This window comes from Bufo gargarizans, chromosome 2 (genome assembly GCF_014858855.1).
Source record: "Bufo gargarizans isolate SCDJY-AF-19 chromosome 2, ASM1485885v1, whole genome shotgun sequence".
NCBI lineage: Eukaryota > Metazoa > Chordata > Amphibia > Anura > Bufonidae > Bufo > Bufo gargarizans.
The window spans coordinates 361,412,854-361,437,575 of record NC_058081.1 but is presented as its reverse complement, the minus strand read 5'-3'; positions in this window follow the sequence as shown (position 1 = coordinate 361,437,575).

The window sequence follows — 24,722 nt, the reverse complement described above, 5'->3', positions numbered from 1 at the left end:
CTGTGGGAAGTCCGGCTCTGGAGTAGAGGATAGGGGAGGGCAGAGGCCGACTGCGCTCTGCCCAGATGCCAGCTCTTCCGCTGGGATGGGATCAGGAAATCCTATCCCCAGGACCTTGTTGCAGATCGGCTGCGGAGAGGAGGAATCGCTTACCTCCTCCTCCAGGCATTCCTGCAGGGTTAGTGGGGGATCTGAACCGGCCGTCCAGTATCCTGGTAGGCCTGGTGCAGAGACCGCGGTCCCATCTGCACCATCGAAGTTAGGGGTGCTGTCCCCCTGTGGTTGGGGATAGAGACCGGTTGTCTCTTCTCTCTTTACAACACACTGCTGCTGGGGAGTCAGACCGACTGTCTCAACTCTCTGTAACGCTGCCTGGTGCTGGGTAGTGGGTGCGACCATCTCCACTCCTAGTAATGCTGGTTGTAGTTGGGGATCTGGGCCGGCTACCCAGCATCCCTGTAGGGCCGGTGGAGAGACTTCGGTCCCATCTCTACCTGCCGTCAGGACGTCTTCCCAGAACCAGTCAATGAAGTTCCCTACTTTGGGAGTTGGTAGGGAAGCAGGGGGTATCGCCGGCAAGTCTTCCCAGTTGTAGGAGGGCAGATCTGGCTCTACTTGTCGAGTAGGTTGGGGATGAACAGAGCTGAGCAGGTGTTGGTAGGTCTGCTCCAGCTCCCACTCCCTTGTTACCAGGTGGATCATGTCTTTGCTCACCTCCCTTTCGTCAGCATAATCATGAATGCCCATCCGGTAGTCGTAGATGTCCCAAAACCTAGACTCCTCCGTGCTGCCAAGATCAATGTCCTCCTCCAAGGCATTCCATAGTAACCCAGGTCCATCATAATCCTCACCCTCGGGTCTGTCGTGCTCAGCCATCCAGGGGGAATGTTGAATGACATGCCACCTTAGGGCCTGGTAAGCGTCCTCTAGCCAAAGCTCCTTACATACCAGGTTCTGAAGCTCTGTTACCCAGTCATCCAGGGGCTGCTCTCCCAAGAGACCCATCCGCATCGCCACACGCTTTTGTAGCCGCTGCTCATAACTGGGGAGACTCTCACCTCGCCGCCGCTGGGTATCTTCCAGGGCATCATACCAGACTTCCTTTCTGTCTGCATCCCTCCAGTCCGGGTCCTCCTCCTCGTATAACACTGCTGGTTCCATCCTGGTGCTTTTAGGGTCGCTGTACTGGGACATGCGTTGCCCTTAAAGCACCAGGATGGAACCAGCAGTGTTATACGAGGAGGAGGACCCGGACTGGAGGGATGCAGACAGAAAGGAAGTCTGGTATGATGCCCTGGAAGATACCCAGCGGCGGCGAGGTGAGAGTCTCCCCAGTTATGAGCAGCGGCTACAAAAGCGTGTGGCGATGCGGATGGGTCTCTTGGGAGAGCAGCCCCTGGATGACTGGGTAACAGAGCTCCAGAACCTGGTATGTAAGGAGCTTTGGCTAGAGGATGCTTACCAGGCCCTAAGGTGGCATGTCATTCAACATTCCCCCTGGATGGCTGAGCACGACAGACCCGAGGGTGAGGATTATGATGGACCTGGGTTACTATGGGATGCCTTGGAGGAGGACATTGATCTTGGCAGCACGGAGGAGTCTAGGTTTTGGGACATCTACGACTACCGGATGGGCATTCATGATTATGCTGACGAAAGGGAGGTGAGCAAAGACATGATCCACCTGATAACAAGGGAGTGGGAGCTGGAGCAGACCTACCAACACCTGCTCAGCTCTGTTCATCCCCAACCTACTCGACAAGTAGAGCCAGATCTGCCCTCCTACAACTGGGAAGACTTGCCGGCGATACCCCCTGCTTCCCTACCAACTCCCAAAGTAGGGAACTTCATTGACTGGTTCTGGGAAGACGTCCTGACGGCAGGTAGAGATGGGACCGAAGTCTCTCCACCGGCCCTACAGGGATGCTGGGTAGCCGGCCCAGATCCCCAACTACAACCAGCATTACTAGGAGTGGAGATGGTCGCACCCACTACCCAGCACCAGGCAGCGTTACAGAGAGTTGAGACAGTCGGTCTGACTCCCCAGCAGCAAGTGACTGGCATCTGGGCAGAGTGCAGTCGGCCTCTGCCCTCCCTTATCCTCTTCTCCAGAGCCGGACTCCCCACCGGCTACCCCAGCGGAAGAGCTGGCATCTGGGCAGAGCGCAGTCAGCCTCTGCCCTCCCCTACCCTCTTCTTCAGAGCCGGACTTTCCACAGGCTACCCCCGCGGAAGAGCTGGCATCTGGGCAGAGCGCAGTCGGCCTCTGCCCACCAAGTACCTACAGCTCCAAGCTGGAGAACCACAAGGCAGCAAGGAGTCGCAGATGCCCACTCAACAGCTGGGGACATACAGAACAGAGCCAGGCCCCAAAATTCAACAGGTCCAGTATGGGGTTGTGGTTGGACTGCCAGACTAACTCAGGTACTGACCGTGAGGTCAGGTATCTGGTTAGTCTTCCCTGGAAGGGGGAGATGTGTGACGAAACCAACCTCGCCACGGTGTTTTGGAGGGGGCTGGTTGCTAGCCTCTTGCCTCAGGATTATGGCCCATAGTAACTTTTAAACCCCTGAACCTATTCCAGGGAATTTTGGATAGGTTTGTCCCCAAAGTTATACTGTTTAAATTGATGTTAGTTATATGTATGGACAATGTAACCTCACAAAGTTGTAACAACTTATAATAAGTGTAACTTGTCAGCTTGGGAGGAATATGCTGGGTGTGGTTCTATTGTCCCATTGTGTGTTTAAATGGTGTATCTGTCCTGTTGTCTCCACATGTGTATTGGTGATCTCCCCTTTGTCCTGAGAGATAATTGGATTGTCTTCAGTCGTCTCCCAGGCGGAGAGGAGGAAACCATGATGCATTGTGGGGATATGTTGTATCTGTTCTGTGTCGCAGTCTCCATTCTGGTCCTCTAGGGGGCGGGAACGATTGGTTGCTGTATTTACATTGTGTGTGTTGTGAATTACTGATTGGTTGGATTTCAAAACCCTGTGGGCAGTACTATGTTTGTTTTTTTTATCAATAAAAGAAGCTGTACTTGAAGTACAGTCAGATCACTGCTGACCCTCAAGACGGAGCCTTGTCTCGTTATTGGGGGGATTCCCTGTATGCTGTTGGAGACTGATTGCCAGGAGTGTAAGCTGATTGGATCCTTTTCCTGTTCGTCTGCTGACAGCTAGTTGTGAGGTTCCAGTTGGGAGTGCTATTTTGTATCCAGTTCGGGAGGTTGGTGTTCTGCAGTAGCTGTGCCTGTCTCTCGGAAAGGGGCATATCGCCTAAACGGATTTTAACCCCTTGTCTGCTGAAACGGTCCGTTACAATATGTACTGCCAGGCCGGACAGGAGGGAGGAACTAGACCTGTACCTCTTCCGGGTCACAGAATTGGGTCATAGGTACGGAGGGAACGCTTTCTACGATTATCACTGTTCATTTTCAGCCAAAGCAGCAGCGGCCCTCTCCCAATTCCAACATGTCACAGACTGGTCCAACCTAGACACCGAGTTATTCTGCAGACACTTTGCAGGCCTGAAAGCTCCCTCCTGTTCTGCCTGCCAGTCTATCTTCCACTCTGTAGAGTGGTGCCATAAATCAGCTGTCAGCATGGCATCATACCCCTGCGGCTCTTCAGCTGGACCACTCGACGTCTTCAGACCCCCCAGTTCGGTAGATAAGCTAGGCCGACCCATCGTCCAGTTAGGAAGGGCCCAGATATGTAACAATTTTAACTACGCATCTTGTAATTTCAGGCAATGCCGTTTGTTACATATCTGTACCAATTGTTTCAGGGCCCACCCCCGAGTAGCTTGCTCATTAAAATCGGTGAAGAATTACATGAGCGTGGTCAATACTAGTTGTTTACAGGAGTACTTGCGAGGTCACCACAATCCAGGGTTTGTACAGTTCCTGGTGTCAGGGTTTCATGAGGGTTTCCATACGGGCTTAATCACGACTCCAGAGGTCACTTACGAGTGTAGGAACCTTCAGTCAGCCGAAAGGAATCCTGGCTCCGTAGACGTACTCATAGAGTCCGAGTTAAACAAAGGGTTCTTAATCGGTCCTTTTGGAGTGCCCCCTTTTCAACGGTGTAGAGTCAGTCCCGTGGGGGTAGTCACAGGCAAGTTCAGCAAGAAGGAGAGACTCATCATTGACTTGTCTGCTCCACATGGCTCCCAGGTCCCCAGCCTCAACTCCCTCATTCCTTCGGAAGAAGTCGGCATGAGATATTCTTCTATAGACCAGGCTGTCGCCATCATCATGAAAACAGGTCGGGTCCATGTTATCCAAAGCCGACATATCGGATGCCTTTAAATTGCTTCCCATCATGCCAGCGCTCTGGCAATGGCACGGTATCAGGTGGAGAGGCCTGTATTATTTCGCTACAAAACTCACCTTCGGTTCCAAGAGCAGCCCGTGGCTCTTCGACCAGTTGGCTCAGGCCCTCCACTGGGTTTTGGTACACAAGGTCCGCTGTGAATTCGTCATCCACTACTTAGATGACTTCTTACTGATTGAGAGGCCAGGGGCAATTCCCCTAGGGTTGGGGAAGTTGCTAAGGTGTTTTTCCCAGTTAGGGGTACCAGTTTCCCCTAAGAAAGTAGAGGGCCCGTCCACAGTGATCACCTTTCTGGGCATCGAGTTAGACTCCCAGCACATGTTAGCTAGGTTACCTGCGGACAAGCTAACGAGAATCAGAGAAGTCATTCATAGATTTTCAGTCACATCCGTGGTCACTAAGACTGATCTTCAGTCTCTACTGGGCATGTTAAATTTTGCCATGCGCATTATCCCGCAGGGCAGAACGTTCATATCCCGCCTGCTGGCGCTCTTAAGCACCGCCCCGGAGCAGGACAGCCCAGTGTGTCTGGACAGTCAGGCCTTAGCGGATCTCCGCATGTGGGACCATTTTCTGGGCCAGTGGAACGGGGTGTCCCTATTCGTTCCCGAGCTGTCGAGTCAATCCCCCATAGTCTTCTCAGACGCGGCGGCCAGCTCAGGGTTCGCCGCCATTTTCGGCACCCACTGGGTTGCAGACGGATGGCCTGCCGAGGTGGGTCTAATCCCGGGGTTCCTCCAAACCTCGGCACTGTTCGAGCTGTACCCCATTGTGGTAGCCGCCCACATATGGGGCAATCTTTGTGCGAATCAGTCTGTTCTGTTTGTGACTGACAATGCAGCCGTGGTAGACATCGTTAACAGTGGGTTGTCAAAGTCAAGCCACGTCATGTGTTTCCTCAGACGATTAGTACAACTCTCCCTACGTCACCATTTCCATGTTCACAGTGCGCATGTGCCAGGTGCGCAAAACTTGGCTGTTGACGCCTTGTCGAGGGCTAACTTCTCCCGTTTCTTACAGATTATGCCAGAGGCAGATGCAACAGGCGCCACCGTCCCTCCTCACGAGTCCTTAATACTAGCGTAACCGACCACCTCGAGGCGGCCCACGCTTTGATTCACAATTCTCTCTCGCCCAACACAACCAGAGCATACTACACCGGGTGGAAGACGTTCTGCAGGTTCCAAGCGGAATGTCCTCAGGGGGAATCCAGTTTTCCAGAGCACATCCTGGCGTTCATTGGCTACTGCCACTCAGTGCACAAGCTCTCCCACAGTACGGTGAGGTTGTACCTGGCGGGAGTGGAACATTTCCTCTCTGTTAGTCATCCCGAACGAGCGTCAGTGTTCACCATGCATGCTGTCAAAGCCGCACTCAAAGGTTTGAGCAAATGCGGACCTCAAGGCCAAGTGCGCAGGCAAGCGGTCACCGGCCCCCTTTTTCGTAGATTATCCGACGTCCTGGACAGTAATCCTTTTGGGGTTTTGCCCAGCTTGGTACTCAAATCAGCCATCTATCTAGCCTTCTACGGCTTTCTGAGGCCTGGGGAGTTCACCTGTTCTCCCGGCAGTAGCAGGTTCCTCACGGTCAGCCAGCTGGTCCAGAACTCCGAAGGGTTCACACTACTGCTCAAGACGTCTAAGACCTCCCAGTTCGGCCCCCCTGTCCCGGTATCCTTCTTTCCCACATCACACCAATGGTACCCCGTCACGGTGCTCCGTCAGCTACGGTCTGCCCTGTCAGGGGCCGGGCCAAACAGTCCACTGTTGCCCTTCGGGGTGGTTCCACTCACCACCCACCAGTTCGTATCCCATGTAAGGTCACTGGTGGCCAGCTTGGGCTGCGACCCTACCACTATTTCAGGACATTCGTTCCGCATAGGTGCTGCGTCCGCGGCATCCAAAAATCAAGTGCCTGCACATGTTATTCAGAAGTTAGGGCGTTGGCACTCGTCATGTTTCACCCGTTATATACCTCACCCCGAAACTGAAATGTCAGCAGCCTTTCAGAACTTGGCTTTGTAACAACGTTGCAATAAATTACTTCTGCCTATCAGTATGTCTTTTTGCCCTCTTTCAGACGTCCCTCCACGACGCGGTTGCAGCACAACTCTGACCGCTTAGGGGTAGGGTATCCCAGGTAGGGTCAGGTACGTACCTGGTTGCCACGACCACAAGTGTTAGGGCCGATTCATTGGCCTGTATTTGTGGGAGGGGCTTGGCTGCCTACTTCAACGGCCGGCGCCCTCCCACATGTGTACGACGTGCAGAGTTCTCCCTCCCACCCTCCCTTTTCACCTATTACTCTCAAAGGGGATGCCCTCTTTCAGGCGTCCCTCCACTACGCGGTTGCGGCACAACTGACCGCTTAGGGGTAGGGTATCCCAGGTAGGGTCAGGTACGTACCTGGTTGCCACGACCACAATTACTAATCGGTCTCCCTCTCACTAAACTCCCCCCCCCGTTCAGTCTGCCCTAAATGCTGCAGCCAGGCTCATCTATCCATCTAATTGCTACACTGATGCTACTAGTCTGTGCCAGTCACTTCACTGGTTGCCCATCCACCACAGAATACAGTTCAAACTTATCACCCACAAAGCTCTCCACAGTGCTGCACCTCCATACTTTTCCTCCCTCATCTCCATCTACCACCCTACTCGTGCTGTCCGTTCTGTTAGTGATCTAAGATTTAAATCCTCCATAATTCGTACCTCTCACTCCCGTCTTCAAGACTTTTCTCGAGCTGCACCTACTCTCTGGCAGTGGCGTAACTAGAAATTACTGGGCCCCACAGCATATTTTTGAATGGGGCCCCCCTCCGCCAGTAATTTTTTCCTTTTATGCCGCCCCCATCCCTGTGGCTAGTAAAGATCACTCTCTCAGAACAGGCCCGGCAGCTGTTTCATCTATTTTGTACACTGTCTATACTGTCATGGTATATAATTTCATTGTGTAATACTATTGAGGGGGCCCTGACAAAATCTTTTAGTCCTCCTCCTCCTGGGTGGGCCCCTTGGGGGTCAGGGCCCCAAAGCAGCCGCTTCCCCTGCTTCCCTTATAGTTACGCCCCTGCTCTCTGGAATGATCTGCCCCGGAATATCAGGTTAAATCCCAACTTCCCTACCTTCAAACTTGTCTTCAAAAAAGATCTTTTCAAGCAGGCTTATCACGCTTCCTAAACTGACTGTTCTCCTAGTAACCCCTCGCCTTCCCCCCAACAAATCAGACCTGAACTCAATCTTCTAACAGTCCTTACACCCTAAGCAGTTCGGCCTTCACCACTGTTTTCAGTACAAAAATGGCTTGACTACATATCACAATGAACTACCTTTTGGGTCACCCCACTTCCTCATAGATTGTTACAGGGCCCTCACATTAGCCAGTTACATTGTGATGTCTTTTGTTTTGTACATTAACCCTCTGAATTATAAAGCGCTGCAGAATATGGTGGCGCTATATAAATAAATATTTATTATTATTAATTCCATGGTGCTATACATCAAGAGGGGGTTACAAATACTGGATACTGAATTCGCTGGGAGAGGTGGATTAACAGGACAACAGTGTTGAGAATAGATTGGAGGGAAGCAAGAGTGCTATATGGGAAGCCACACAGGAGGATGTTGCAGTAGTCCAGGTGGGAGATGATGAGAACATGGACTAGCATTTTAGTTGACTCAGGGGTGAGGAAGGAGCACATACAAGAGATGTTCTTAAGTTAAAAGCGGCAGGTGGGGGTAAAGATTTGGATGTGTGGCTTAAAGGACAGGGCAAAATCTAATATTATCCCCAGGCAAAGGACCTGAGAGACTGGAGAAAGCATTATGCTATTGACTGTAATGGACAGGTCAGGTAGGGGGGCTGAGTTATATGGGGGAAAGACAATTAATTCAGTTTTCTTCATGTTGAGTTTTAGGAAGCAGGAGGAGAAGAATGAAGACATAGCTGACAGACACGCTGGGATTCTGGATAGCAGGGAGGTGACATCTGGGCCAGTGAGGTAGATATGTCAGCATAGATATGTTTTGCACAGCCTGCCGGACAATGCAATAAATTCATGAGAGGCCTGCGCCTCAACATAAATTTGTTGTATCCTACAGCACCACTGAGGGAATCAAGGACAGCCCTTAAAATGCTGGTCTTGATAAATGTCCCTCTTAGTTTCCAGTATAGAAACCATGGAAATACCATGAGGTCATTATATTTTCTGATGCCAAGAGCTGGTGCAGAAGAAACACTGTTAAATCTCCTTTAAGATGCTTGTGTAAAGTTTGTCAAAACTGTACTAAACGTACTACACTATGCATGTGATATATATATACACAAGCTCATAGGTTTTATTGTAAATGTTTATAATGTATACCACCGCTACCCAAAGTTCTTCCTCTAACTTGGAGAAAATGGTGGACAGATCCCTGTAGACAATGTATTTCTTAATGTATACAAGTATAAAAACTGCACACATTGACGGAGTTTATAGTATTTGAGCAGTGACGTACATAGAGCAGGATCGTTTTTAAGAAACAGGCAGGCGTCCAACCCCCTCAATGGACTATTTTTAACTGGATAGTTTTTAATTTTGTCTAACTTCATTGAGCTATCAATGCCATTTATAGCCTAATAGGAAAGATCTGCTCATCTATATTTTTCTTTCAATAAAAACTATGAATATGCCCCTGTATAAGGGAAAAATCCCCTCAGGACTTGTTTAGGAATATTTCTTGTCTCAGTTTTTCCAGAATCAGCTCCTACTTTCAATTAAAAAGGACATAAGGTGGAGTGGATTTCCTGAATGTGGTGAAGACTTAAAATGTCATACATTTCAGGAATACAAATTTCACACAGCAAAGCTGTCATCTATTTGGAAGGCCATTTCCAACAAATAAATTAATGGCAGATCATTAGGACATGCCATAAAGTATGATAAATGCGAGTGCTACCTCGGGGACTTGCACCTTACTCAAGAACAGGACTTCCAAACTCTTGTCCTTAGCTGCCATATAAAGGTGGACCATAAATGTAAAATGAAATGCGTATGGTAACAGTTCTCTCCATTCACTTCTATGAATGTAATCCCCTAAAAATATTACCAGACCGCATATAAGGTAAAAGTATACTTTATTAATATATCAGATTAAAATAAATTCATACAAAGAACAGGTGCAGGAAAGGCAACATCCACAGGAGGAAGACACAGAGGTATTTACTGCATTGAATTATCCACATAAAATATATATAAAGTGCAAGTGCAAAAAAACGATATCATAACCACAATAAAGTAAGACCATTACCAATATTGTGCTTCCTCCGGAATGACGCCAGCCCCAACGCGCGTTTCGGCGAACCTTCGCCACGGGGTGGCATCATCACAGAGGGGCACACCTTATATGTCCAAACTGGCCAATCACATCCCCGGCAATTAATAAAAAGTTGCAAACATGCTTTGCTGGCCGCCATAAGTGTGTTAATACTGCTGTCTGTATCGTCATGTGATGGGTCACATGACACAAGTCACATGACCACACGAAGAATGAACAGATGACCGCGGCAGATTAGATAAAACAATGGTGCACCATAAGTTTATAAAAAACATACAAAAAGAAAGAAAAAAAAGAAAAAGGAAAAGGAAAAAAACAGGAAAAAGGGGTCATGAAAGAGAAAAACTAAGAGTAAGACAAAAAAAATAAAAATAAATACCTGAAAAAGGAAATAATAAATAAAAAATATACACAGCAAAGTAGTAATAATGGTGAAAAGTGAATTGAATAATGTAGTGCAAAATAGTGAAAAAATAGTGGTAAAAGTTCTAAAATCTTAAATGTGACATGAAAATCCTAAATATTAGGGCGTATATTATGCACATAATTATGCCATAACAATTCTCAAAACCCAACCCTAAACCATGCTATTAAACTATACGTTGAGCTAAATTAGTGAATAATGTACAAAAATGGTGAGTTAAGTAAAGTGCAGAAATGGACAAAAATGTGACATCTGAATATGTATCAGTGTGACATAGTGAATAAAAAACTGAATACAATACACCTAATATATATATATATATATATATATATATATATATATATATTTATATGGCTTATAAACCCCCAAATTGGGCACCACTCAAATGGTACATACAGCCCAAAACTTTTTCTAAATAAATAATAAAAATAGTAATTAGCAGCAAAAACACCTATATAAATCCCATCAATCATTGCCTAGTCATTACTACATGACCCTATTAGATAACCATTAGTGCACATACTATGAAAGCATGTAAAGGAAAACAAAACAGACAAACAACCGAAGCACACGATCGGCCAGTCGGGCACATACATACCATATGACCCAAAAGTGATGTACCCTATATAACATACAGTATATAACATTACATATAATTAAAATACGAATACAATAAAAATAATTAAAACCAGGGAGTATGCAGATCCAGGAAAAACACCCACAAAAAAGATCAGCCAGCATCGGATGTTTGCAATTTTTTAATGAATTGCAGAGGATGTGATTGGCCGGTCGGGACATATAAGGTGTGCCCCTCTGTGATGACGCCACCCCCAGACTAAGGTTTGCCGAAACGCACGTCAGGGCTGGCGTCATCCCGGAGGAAACACAATATGGGTAATGGTCTGATATTGTTTTTTTGCACTTGCACTTTATATGTCTTTTATGTGGATAATTCAATGCAGTCAATACCTCTGTGTCTTCCTCCTGTGGATACCGCCTTTCCTGCACCTGTTCTTTGTACGAATGTATTTTAATCCGATATATTAATAAAGTATACTTTTACCTTAAATGTAGTCTGGTAATATTTTTAGGGGATTATAATTGGTAGCTGCCATAGGCATAATTACTCCTTTTTTTGTACTATATGATGATTGTATACATGAGTATGAGTATTGACTCTTGATATATGTGTATCCTGTTGGCTCCCTATTCTTTGGTGGACTTCTATGAAATTAGCAGAAACAGCTAGGAAAGTGGATAAGTGATACATATTTTAGGCTGGAATACCCTTTTAAGTATCAGGTCCTATTTCATAGTTTGATATTCAAATATACAACCTGCGCTTTAGTATAGTGTTTGCATAAAAATTTCCACTGTTTGCGATGTGACACATGCATGAAATACTAATCAGTTGCACAACATACCTGTGCTGACCACATGTAAATACCCTAAAAATAGATATAGTTTTCATCCATACACCACGTATTTGAATCTAATTTGACTACTGTAGATGGTCTCAAAACATCAGTTATCGCCAAAAGCTAAATTTCCCTACTCATCAAGGCATGATCAGTCTGCACAATAAATAATATTAAAGTGTTTGCTTTAGAAAAATAATTTCCAAACAAGTTATAAGAGCATGCTGAGTTCATAGAAAGCGACCCACTCTCTATTAGCCCTACGGTCCTACTTAAAAAGGGTTTCCATGGCGCTGATCAGCTGTTTGAGAAGGTACCGGCGCTAACTGTGAGTGCCGGGGCCTTCTCGTGCTTACCAAGCACAGCACAGTACACTGTATAACGGCTGTGCTTGGTATCGTGCTCAGCCCTGTTCACTTAAATGGGACTGAGCTATGCCTAGGCCACGTGTTGTCACGGGCCTAGGGAAAGCTGTGAGAAGGCAGCAACGCTACTTCGAATGCCGATACGTTCTCAAACAGCTGATCAGCGGGGGTCCCGGATGTGAGACTCTCACCGATCAGATACTGATGACTTGTCCAGAGGATAAGTAGGGCTAATTGGTAAGACTACCCTGAAGACTAATGGTGATGCATGTCACCCACAGACAAACGTTTATTCAAGATGTCTACAATGTCCTTTAATACAAATAAAGTATAATTTGCCCTTTGTGTTATGCTACACAAGAACAGCTTATAGTCATGAGGGCCTTTAAAAAAATGTTCATTGAAAATGGTCAACCCTTTTAAATTGAGGAAAATAATAAATTAGATCTGATTGTAATCATATTTATTTGGATTTAGGCATCTTTCATATGGCAGTATTTCAACAGTATTACGGTTTGTAGCTTAATTCAGGGCCGGTGCTTCCATAAGGCAGACCAAGCGTCACATTGTGACATTGAGGGGGTGAAATGTGACATGGGGGGAGAAATGTGACATGGGGGTGATGTGACAGAGGGAATTATGTAAAAAGGAGGGGGAGAAATGTGACATGGAGGGCTGATGTGACATGGGGAGGTGATTTGACATGGAGGGGGAGAAATGTGGCTGACATGGGGGGCTAATGGCTGACATGGGGGCATGATGGCTAACATGGGGGTCTGATTTGAGGCATTGGGGGTCTGATCTGAGGTCTGATTAACATTGGGGGTCTGATTGCTGGTCTGACCTGAGGTGTAATGGAAAATATTTTTTTCTTATTATCCTGCTCTAAAACCTAGGTGTGTCTTAGAGGACAAGAAATACGGTCCTCAAACGAGCGATTGTCTAAAGCAGAGAGAAGATACCAGGACTACACAGGGGAGAAGCCAGCTGCTGCAGATGGGACCAGGGCCAGGTGAGCTGCGAGGGGGGGGGCGCCAAAATGTAGCTTCGCTTGTGTTGGCAAAAGTCCTTGCACCGGCCCTGGCTTAATTTGTATATCTTTTGCACTCAAAAAAGCCACAGAATATGTAGGTAGCTACCCTCAGGGGCCTTTTGGTCAGATCCATGCTGCCGGAGCTGCAGAGGGAAGCATACTTACTTGCTCCCCGCTGCTAGGTTCTGGCTTATTCGGGCATCCACTTCTGTGCTTTGTTCCCCGCAGTTAAACTTCCTGCTTGAAGGGGGTTACATGGCCGCTGTAACCAATGACTGCCTGCAGCAGTGAGGTGCCCCCATGTGTCATGTGGTGCATGATGGACATGTCACTGCAGTGACTAGTCATTAACTGCAGCAGCAATGTGACCCCCACCAAACAGGAAGTGGGGACTGGAGCGCAGTGGTGGGGGAACATAGAAGCCAGAAACCAGCTGTGGGGAGCAGGTACGCTGCCCTCTGCAGGTCCGGCGACATGGATCTTTAAGCTATTGTAGGCTAAGTTATTGAAGGCTAATATTAATGTGAAACATTGCTACATACAGAATGTTATGCCATTTGCTATAACAAGTCACAGTGTGTACTATATATATATATATATATATATATATATATTTATATATATAAATAAACTCACCTAAAGAATTATTAGGAACACCATACTAATACGGTGTTGGACCCCCTTTTGCCTTCAGAACTGCCTTAATTCTATGTGGCATTGATTCAACAAGGTGCTGATAGCATTCTTTAGAAATGTTGGCCCATATTGATAAGATAGCATCTTGCAGTTGATGGAGATTTGAGGGATGCACATCCAGGGCACGAAGCTCCCGTTCCACCACATCCCAAAGATGCTCTATTGGGTTGAGATCTAGTGACTGTGGGGGCCATTTTAGTACAGTGAACTCATTGTCATGTTCAATAAACCAATTTGAAATGATTCAAGCTTTGTGACATGGTGCATTATCCTGCTGAAAGTAGCCATCAGAGGATGGGTACATGGTGGTCATGAAGGGATGGACATGGTCAGAAACAATGCTCAGGTAGCCCGTGGCATTTAAACGATGGCCAATTGGCACTAAGGGGCCTAAAGTGTGCCCAGAAAACATCCCCCACACCATTACACCACCACCACCAGCCTGCACAGTGGTAACAAGACATGATGGATAAATGTTCTCATTCTGTTTACGCCAAATTCGGACTCTACCATTTGAATGTCTCTACAGAAATCGAGACTCATCAGACCAGGCAACATTTTTCCAGTCTTCAACAGTCCAATTTTGGTGAGCTCGTGCAAATCGTAGCCTCTTTTTCCTATTTGTAGTGGAGATGAGTGGTACCCGGTGGGGTCTTCTGCTGTTGTAGCCCACCTTTCTTTCCCATTCTGACATTCAGTTTGGAGTTCAGGAGATTGTCTTGACCAGGACCACAACCCTACATGCATTGAAGCAACTGCCATGTGATTGGTTGACTAGATAATCGCATTAATGAGAAATAGAACAGGTGTTCCTAATAATTCTTTAGGTGAGTGTATATATATATATATATATATATATATATATATATATATATACACAGTGGAGGAAATAATTATTTGACCCCTCACTGATTTTGTAAGTTTGTCCAATGACAAAGAAATGAAAAGTCTCAGAACAGTATCATTTCAATGGTAGGTTTATTGTAACAGTGGCCAGATAGCACATCAAAAGGAAAATCGAAAAAATAACTTTAAATAAAAGATAGCAACTGATTTGCATTTCATTGAGTGAAATAAGTATTTGAACCCTCTAACAAAAAAAGACTTAATACTTGGTGGAAAAACCCTTGTTTGCAAGCACAGAGGTCAAACGTTTCTTGTAATTGATGACCAAGTTTGCGCACATTTTAGGAGGAATGTTGGTCCACTCCTCTTTGCAGATCATCTCTAAATCCCTAAGGTTTCGAGGCTGTCTCTGTGCAACTCTGAGCTTGAGCTCCCTCCATAGGTTTTCGATTGGATTAAGGTCCGGAGACTGACTAGGCCACTCCATGACCTTAATGTGCTTCTTCTTGAGCCACTCCTTTGTTGCCTTTGCTGTATGTTTTGGGTCATTGTCGTGCTGGAACACCCATCCACGACCCATTTTCAGTTTCCTGGCAGAGGGAAGGAGGTTGTCGCTCAGGATTTCACGATACATGGCTCCGTCCATTTTCCCGTTTATGCGAATAAGTTGTCCTGTGCCCTTAGCAGAAAAACACCCCCAAAGCAAAATGTTTCCACCCCCATGCTTGACGGTGGGGATGGTGTTTTGGGGGTCATAGGCAGCATTTTTCTTCCTCCAAACACAGCGAGTTGAGTTAATGCCAAAGAGCTCTATTTTGGTCTCATCAGACCACAGCACCTTCTCCCAGTCACTCTCTGAATCATTCAGGTGTTCATTGGCAAACTTCAGACGGGCCTGCACATGTGCCTTCCTGAGCAGGGGGACCTTGCGAGCCCTGCAGGATTTTAATCCATTGCGGTGTAATGTGTTTCCAATGGTTTTCTTGGTGACTGTGGTCCCTGCTAATTTGAGGTCATTAACTAACTCCTCCCGTGTAGTTCTAGGATGCTTTTTCACCTTTCTCAGAACCATTGACACCCCACGAGGTGAGATCTTGCGTGGAGCCCCAGAGCGAGGTCGATTGATGGTCATTTTGTGCTCCTTCCATTTTCGAACAATCGCACCAACAGTTGTCACCTTCTCTCCCAGCTTCTTGCTAATGGTTTTGTAGCCCATTCCAGCCTTGTGCAGGTCTACAATTTTGTCTCTGACATCCTTGGACAGCTCTTTGGTCTTTCCCATGTTGGAGAGTTTGGAGTCTGCTTGATTGATTGATTCTGTGGACAGGTGTCTTTTATACAGGTGACTAGTTAAGACAGGTGTCCTTAATGAGGGTGACTAATTGAGTAGAAGTGTCTAACCACTCTGTGGGAGCCAGAACTCTTAATGGTTGGTAGGGGTTCAAATACTTATTTCACTCAATGAAATGCAAATCAGTTGCTATCTTTTATTTAAAGTTATTTTTTCGATTTTCCTTTTGATGTGCTATCTGCCACTGTTACAATAAACCTACCATTGAAATGATACTGTTCTGAGACTTTTCATTTCTTTGTCATTGGACAAACTTACAAAATCAGTGAGGGGTCAAATAATTATTTCCTCCACTGTATATATATAAAAAATATAGTAATATAATAACATAGTTTATAACGCTGAAAAAAGACATCTGTCCATCCAGTTCAGCCTGTTTCCCTGCAAGTTGATCCAGAGGAAGGCCAAAAAAAAAAAACTGAGGTAAAAGCTAATTTTCCTCACTTTAGGGGAATAAATTCTTTCCTGACTCCAATCAGGGAATCAGAATAACTCCCTGGATCAACGACCCCTCTCTAGTAGCTATAGCCTGTAATATTATTACACTCCAGAAATACATCCAGGCCCCTCTTGAATTCCTTTATTGTACTAACCTTCACCACCTCCTCAGGCAGAGAGTTCCATAGTCTCACTGCTCTTACCGTAAAGAATCCTCTTCTATGTTTGCGTACAAACCTTCTTTCCTCCAGACGCAGAGGATGTCCCCTCGTCACAGTCACAGCCCTGGGCATAAATAGATGATGAGAGAGATCTCTATACTGACCTCTTCTCAGTCGTCTTTTTTCTAAAGTGAATGACCCTAATTTTGATAATCTTTCTGGGTACTGTAGCCCAGCCATTCCAGTTATTACTTTAGTTGCCCTGCTCTGAACCCTCTCCAGATCTGCTATGTCTGCCTTGTTCACAGGAGCCCAGAACTGTACACAGTACTCTTTGTTTGGTCTGATTAGTGATTTGTAAAGTGGTAGGACTATGTTCTCATCATGGGCATCTATGCCCTTTTTGATGCAACCCATTATCTTATTGACAATGGCAGCAGTTGCCTGACACTGGTTTCTACAGCTTAGTTTGCGGTTCACCAGAATTCCTAGGTCCCTTTCCATGTTACCCAGTGTTTTACCATGTAGTATGTACCGGTGACTTGCATTATTCCTTCCCATGTGCATAACCTTACATTTGTCAGTGCTAAACCTCATCTGCCACTTATCTGCCCAAGCTTCCAATCTATCCAGTTCCCTCTGTAGTAGTATACTGTCCTCTTCCGTGTTACGCACTTTACACAGTTCAGTGTAATCTGCAAAAAATTATATTTTACTTTGCAAGCCTTCTACAAGATCATTAATAAATATATTGAAGAGAATAGGGCCCAATACTGACCCCTGAGGTACTCCACTAGTGACAGTGACCCAATCTGAGTGTGTATCGTTAATAACCACCCTCTGTACTGTTAATAACCACCTTCTATCTCTGAGTCAGTTACTTACCCATATACTGACATTTTCCTCCAGTCCAAGCATTCTCATTTTATATACTAAACTTTTATGTGGTACAGTGTCAAATGCTTTGGAGAAGTCCAGATATATGACATTCATTGATTCCCCACGGTCAAGTCTAGAACTTACCTCCTCATGGAAAGTTATTACATTAGTTTGACATGACTCATCCCTCATGAAGCCATGCTGATATGGCGTTATTTGCTTTTTTTCATTGAGGTACTCCAAGATAGCAAACCTTCAGTTTACCCATGACAAATGTTAAACTTACCATCCTAAAATTTTTGGACTCTGTTTTTAGACCCTTTTTGAATATTGGCGCCACATTTGCTATGCGCCAATTCTGTGGAACGCTCCCTGTCATTGTAGAGTCCTTAAATATCTGAAATAAAGGTCTGGCTATGACATTACTTAATTCTCTTAGGATACGGGGGTGTATGCCAGCTGGTCCTGGTGATTTGTCTATTTAATCTTTTTAAGACGCCGCTGTACTTCTTCCTGGGTCAGACAGGGCACTTTTAATGGGGAATTTACTTTTACATTCTGCATTTCCTCTGGCAGTTTATTTTCTTCAGTGAATGCAGTGGAGAAAAAAATATTTAATAGCTTTGCTTTCTCCTCATCGCTCTATGCAACAACCCCCTCATTACTCTGTAAAGGGCAGACACCTTCAGATTTATATATGTGTGTATATGTTTTCAATAAAGGAACAAGCTCCTTATATACAGTGGATATACAAAGTCTACACATTCCTGTTAAAATGTCAGGTTTCTGTGAAAAAATAGACAAAGATAAATCATTTCAGAAATTTTTCCCCCCTTTAACCACCTCCCGACCGCCTAACGCACCGATGCGTCCGGGAGGTGGTTGATTTGTTCCTCCTGGTAAATATGATGGGGTTATATGGCTGCTGTGCTTCTCTGCTCCTTCTTTTGGTCGGTTGGTTCCAGCAGAGGAGCAGAGGAGCACACATCACTGTGAGTACCCACTACACCACACTTAGCCCCCAGATCACCCCTATTAACCCTTTGATCACCCCTTTGATCGCCCCTGTCAATCACTAGTGAAAGGAAAAAAGTGATCAGTGCAAACTGTCACATTTTTTTTTCACTGGTATTGACCGTTAGGTTTTAGGTATAGTTTAGGCCCCTTGGTTAGGTAGTTTAGGGATCAGTTAGCGCCCAGCCCACCGCATCGCAGTCCGTTATTTGCTGATTAGCGTATCGCTAATCAGCATTTGTACTTTTATAGTATCTGGAAGTGATCAAAACTGATCACGGTCAGATCTATAATTGTATTAGTCTCACTTTAGTTCTCCCTCCACCCAAAACGCAGTGTTTGCCCGATCAGGCCTGATCGGTCGCCCACACGTGCGTTCGCCCATGCCCGCCCCACCGCAGTGACCCCAAAATTTTTTGGGGGGGATCGCTGCACATTCACTTTACACGCACTGCGGCGATAAAAAAAAAATCAGTTTTGATATTTTTTATCAACCGCAGCGGCCTCCGGTACTTCGCTAGCCTCCCATTTGTAAGACAGGCTTGCTTTTTTTTTCTTGGGTAGTCTCAGGGAATACCCCTAAATTTAGTTGCCCACATGTCAAACAGGGGGTATTCTTCTAAAGAGGCCTACAGGCTTCTGACCCAGTCGGATGAGGAGTGGGAACCCTCATCTGATGAATCTAGCGGGTCAGAATACGAACCTGTAGAAAGCAGTGGCTCTCTGACCCAAAGTTCGGACGAGGAGGCTGAGGTCCCTGATAGCACCAGGCGTACCCGGCCCCGTGTCGCTAGACCGCAGGTTGCGCAGGATCCGCTTCAAGAGCAGCAGAGTGGGGCTGGTGCTGTCGGATTACGTGGTGAGGCATACACCAGCAGCCCAGCCCTTCCTGGACCTAGTACCAGCACTGCCGTAGAACATGGTGAAGTAGCGAGCACCAGAAGGGCAGTTGAAGCTGGTACGGTGGCACGTGCAGTAGTGACCCCGTCGCAGCCACCGCAAAGACGTGCCCGTAGAGCCCCTAGAATCCCAGAGGTGCTGGCAAACCCTGATTGGCAGTCCCCAACTTCAGCCGCACCTGTAGTTCCCCCTTTCACCGCCCAGTCTGGAGTTCGGGTTGAGACAGCTCAGATCGGTTCGGCCCTGGGATTTTTTGAGCTGTTCTTGACTGCGGAGCTCTTAGACTTAGTTGTGGCAGAGACAAACCGGTATGCCACACAATTTTTTAACCGCTAACCCGGGAAGCTTTTATGCCCAGCCTTTCCGGTGGAAACCAGTCCAAGTTTCCAAAATTAAAACTTTTTTGGGCCTCCTCCTCAACATGGGTCTAACTAAAAAGCATGAATTGCGGTCATATTGGTCCACGAACCCAATTCATCACATGCCCATGTTCTCTGCTGCTATGTCCAGGACACGATTTGAGACCATCCTGCGTTTCCTGCACTTTAGTGATAACAGCACCTCCCGTCCCAGAGGCCACCCTGCTTTTGACCGGCTCCACAAAATTCGGCCCCTCATAGACCATTTCAACCTGAAATTTGCAGATATGTATACCCCAGAGCAAAACATCTGCGTAGACGAGATTTTTACCGGGTGCCTTGGCTTCAAACAATACATCCCAAGCAAGCGCGCCCGGTATGGGGTCAAATTGTATAAGCTCTGTGAAAGGGCCACAGGCTATACACACAAATTTCGTGTCTATGAGGGAAAAGATCAGACCCTGGAGCCGGTCGGTTGCCCTGACTACCTGGGGAGCAGTGGGAAGATAGTCTGGGACTTTGTGTCACCCTTATTCGGCAAGGGGTACCATCTTTATGTGGACAATTTTTACACAAGTGTGGCCCTCTTTAGGCATTTGTTTCTAGAACGGATTGGCGCCTGTGGTACCGTGCGAACTAGTCGCGCGGGCTTCCCCCAACAGCTCGTTAGCACCCGTCTTGCAAGGGGGCAGAGGGCCGCACTGTGTAACGAAGAACTGCTCGCGGTGAAATGGAGAGACAAGCGTGACGTTTACATGCTCTCCTCCATTCACGCAGACACGACAATCCAAATTGAGCGAGCAACCCGTGTCATTGAAAAGCCCCTCTCAGTCCACGACTATAACCTTCACATGGGAGGGGTGGACTTCAATGACCAGATGTTGTCTCCGTATTTAGTTTCCCGCAGAACCAGACGCTGGTATAAGAAGGTCTGGGATCCAAATGTCTAAAAATGCCCTCCTAAAAGGAATTTGGGCACCTTTGCGCATCTAGGCTGCAAAAAAGTGTAAAGAAGAAGTCTGGGATCCAAATGTCTAAAAATGCCCTCCTAAAAGGAATTTGGGCACCTTTGCGCATCTAGGCTGCAAAAAAAAAGTGTCACACATCTGGTATCGCCGTACTCAGGAGAAGTTTGGGAATGTGTTTTGGGGTGTCATTTTACATATACCCATGCTGGGTGAGATAAACATCTTGGTCAAATGCCAACTTTGTATAAAATTTTTTGAAAAGTTGTCTTTTGCCAGGATATTTCTCTCACCCAGCATGGGTATATGTAAAATGACACCCCAAAACACATTCCCCAACTTCTCCTGAGTACGGCGATACCAGATGTGTGACACTTTTTTGCAGCCAATGTGGGCAAAGGGGCACATATTCCAAAGTGCACCTTTCGGATTTCGCAGGCCATTTTTTACACATTTTGATTGCAAAGTAGTTCTCACACATTTGGGCCCCTAACTTGCCAGGGCAGTATAACTACGCCACAAGTGACCCCATTTTGGAAAGAAGACACCCCAAGGTATTCCGTGAGGGGCATGGTGAGTTCCTAAAAATTTTTATTTTTTGTCGCAAGTTAGTGGAATATGAGACTTTGTAAGGAAAAAAGAGAAAAAAAAAAAATCATCATTTTCCGCTAACTTGTGACAAAAAAAATAAATTCTAGGAACTTGCAGTGCCCCTCACGGAATACCTTGGGGTGTCTTCTTTCCAAAATGGGGTCACTTGTGGCGTAGTTATACTGCCCTGGCAATTTAGGGGCCCAAATGTGTGAGAAGTACCTTGCAATCAAAATGTGTAAAAAATGGCCTGCGAAACCCGAAAGGTGCACTTTGGAATATGTGCCCCTTTGCCCACCTTGGCAGCAAAAAAGTGTGACACATCTGGTATCACCGTACTCAGGAGAAGTTAGGGAATGTGTTTTGGGGTGTCATTTTACATATACCCATGCTGTGTGAGAAAAATATCTTGGTCAAATGCCAACTTTGTATAAAAAAAATGGGAAAAGTTGTCTTTTGCCAAGATATTTCTCTCACCCAGCATGGATATATATGTAAAATGACACCCCAAAACACATTCCCCAACTTCTCCTAAGTACGGCGATACCAGATGTGTCACACTTTTTTGCTGCCAAGGTGGGCAAAGGGGCACATATTCCAAAGTGCACCTTTCGGATTTCACCGGTCATTTTTTACACATTTTGATTGCAAAGTACTTCTCACACATATGGGCCCCTAAATTGCCAGGGCAGTATAACTACGCCACAAGTGACCCCATTTTGGAAAGAAGACACCCCAAGGTATTCTGTGAGGGGCATGGTGAGTTCCTCGAATTTTTTATTTTTTGTCGCAAGTTAGTGGAATGAGACTTTGTAAGAAAAAAATAAAAAAATAAAAATCATCATTTTCCGCTAACTTGTGGCAAAAAATAAAAAGTTCTATGAACTCACTATGCCCATCAGCGAATACCTTAGGGTGTCTACTTTCCGAAATGGGGTCATTTGTGGGGTTTTTCTACTGTTTGGGCATTGTAGAACCTCAGGAATCATGACAGGTGCTCAGAAAATCAGAGCTGTTTCAAAAAGCGGAAATTCACATTTTTGTACCATAGTGTGTAAACGCTATAACTTTTACCCAAACCAATTTTTTTTGCCCAAACATTTTTTTTTTATCAGACATGTAGAACAATAAATTTGGCGAAAAATTTATATATGGATGTCGTTTTTTTTGCAAAATTTTACAGCTGAAAGTGAAAAATGACATTTTTTTGCAAAAAAATCGTTACATTTTGATTAATAACAAAAAAAGTAAAAATGTCAGCAGCAATAAAATACCACCAAATGAAAGCTCTATTAGTGAGAAGAAAAGGAGGTAAAATTCATTTGGGTGGTAAGTTGCATGACCGAGCGATAAACGGTGAAAGGAGTGTAGTGCCGAAGTGTAAAAAGTGCTCTGCTCATGAAGGGGGTTTCAGCTAGCGGGGCTGAAGTGGTTAATGTGACCTATAAACTGTACCACTCAATTGAAAAACAAATGATCATGAAATCTTTTAGGTGGAGGGAAGAAAACAAAAAATAAAAAAATAATGTGGTTGCATAAGTGTGCACACCCTCTTATAACTGGGGATGTAGCTGTGTTCAGAATTAAGCAATCACATTCCAAATCATGTAAAACGGGAGTCAGCATACACCTGCCATCATTTAAAGTGCCTCTGATTAACCCCAAATAAAGTTCAGCTGCTCTAGTTGATCTTTCCTGAAATTTTCTTAGTCACATGATCATCCCACAGCAAAAGCCATGGTCCTCAGAGAGCTTCCAAAGCATCAGAGGGATCTCATTGTTAAAAGGTATCAGTCAGGAGAAGGGTACAAAAGAATTTCCAAGGCATTAGATATACCCTGGAACACAGTGAAGACAGTTATCATCAAGTGGAGAAAATATGGCACAACAGTGACATTACCAAGAACTGGACGTCCCTCCAAAATCTATGAAAAGACAAGAAGAAAACTGGTCTGGGAGGCTACCAAGAGGCCTACACTGGAACGGGGGCCTTAGTTAAGCTAGAGGGAATTATGAACAGTTCCAAATACCAGTCAATATTGGCACAAAACCTTCAGGCTTCTGCTAGAAAGCTGAACATGAAGAGGGACTTCATCTTTCAGCATGACAACGACCCAAAGCATACATCCAAATCAACAAAGGAATGGCTTCACCAGAAGATGATTAAAGTTTTTGAATGGCCCAACCAGAGCCCAGACCTGAATCCAATTGAAAATCTGTAGGGTGATCTGAAGAGGGCTGTGCACAGGAGATGCCCTCGAAATCTGACAGATTTGGAGTGTTTTTTTGCAAAGAAGAGTGGGCAAATCTTGCCAAGTCAAAATGTGCCATGCTGATAGACTCATACCCAAAAAGACTGAGTGCTGTAATAAAATCAAAAGGTGCTTCAACAAAGTATTAGTTTAAGGGTGTCCACACTTATGCAACCATATTATTTTATTTTTATATTTTTTTTCTTCCCTCTACCTAAAAGATTTTAGTGTGTTTTTCAATTGAGTTGTACAGTTCATAGGTCACATTAAAGGTGGAAAAAGTTCTGAAATTATTTATCTTTGTCTCATTTTTTTTTTTTACATCACAGAAACCTGACATTTTAACAGGGGTGTGTAGACTTTTTATATCCACTGTATGTCTTTCTGAATGAATTGAAACCCAGAAGATCCAGAATTAACCATTATACTAGTGTGCTTTTAAATTGTAAACCATATGGAAATGTGACATTTGTCAGTGTTTCTTATTCTGTTGTCATTTTACAGTCTGATGTTCATTACTTGTATTTCTTTGTTATGTATCACAAAATATTACACACTGGTTCTTTTAAGAATTCAGCCTTAAACCTGCCCAATACACTTCATAGTCCAAAATGATATTTCCCCCTAAAAAGGGAATGAAATTCATGAGTGCAGAGCGCCAACTCTTGCGGAATGTAATTGCTGCCAGACATATGCTACAGTATACATTCCTCACATGACTTGGCCCCTGTGTATATGAAAAGTGAAGGATGCATGAATTTGATGAGGTAGTTAGGCTTGGTGGTCTCTGTGGAATTTCAACATTAAAAAATAACACTGCACCTTCCAGAGGCTCTCATTCCATTCCTGTGACATCACCCTTTGTATCCCAGATGTGCCTTGGAATTTGTGATATGCAATTGTTTATTTGTTATGTATCCCTTGAGAGTCATATTACAGCCCCATCTCCAGAACCATTAACTCCCTTAACTTCAGTCATTTATATTCCAAACCACAAAAGTAACATACTGATTTCTGAAATAGCAAATGCAGAAAATTAAGCTTTCATGCTGCACTGCTGAGATATATACATCATTAGCACGGCCTTAAAAATTCTCTAAATATAGCAGTAGTCTTCCTATGAAATGTATGTTGTAGAATTATATTACTTTACAAACTCAAGGCACCTCACATGGCAATGATTATATGATTGTATATAGTCCGAGGTGTGGGCCTTATAATAGCCCACAAGCAGCTACTTTACACTTCCAGCTGTGCAGATTGACATACAGAATGGGGCTTTATGTTCTTTCCAACCTAATTGACTTAAAAGTGTGGTAAAGAGCAAGAATGTAGTCACACTAAAAAACATACTTATACTTGCTATGAAATTG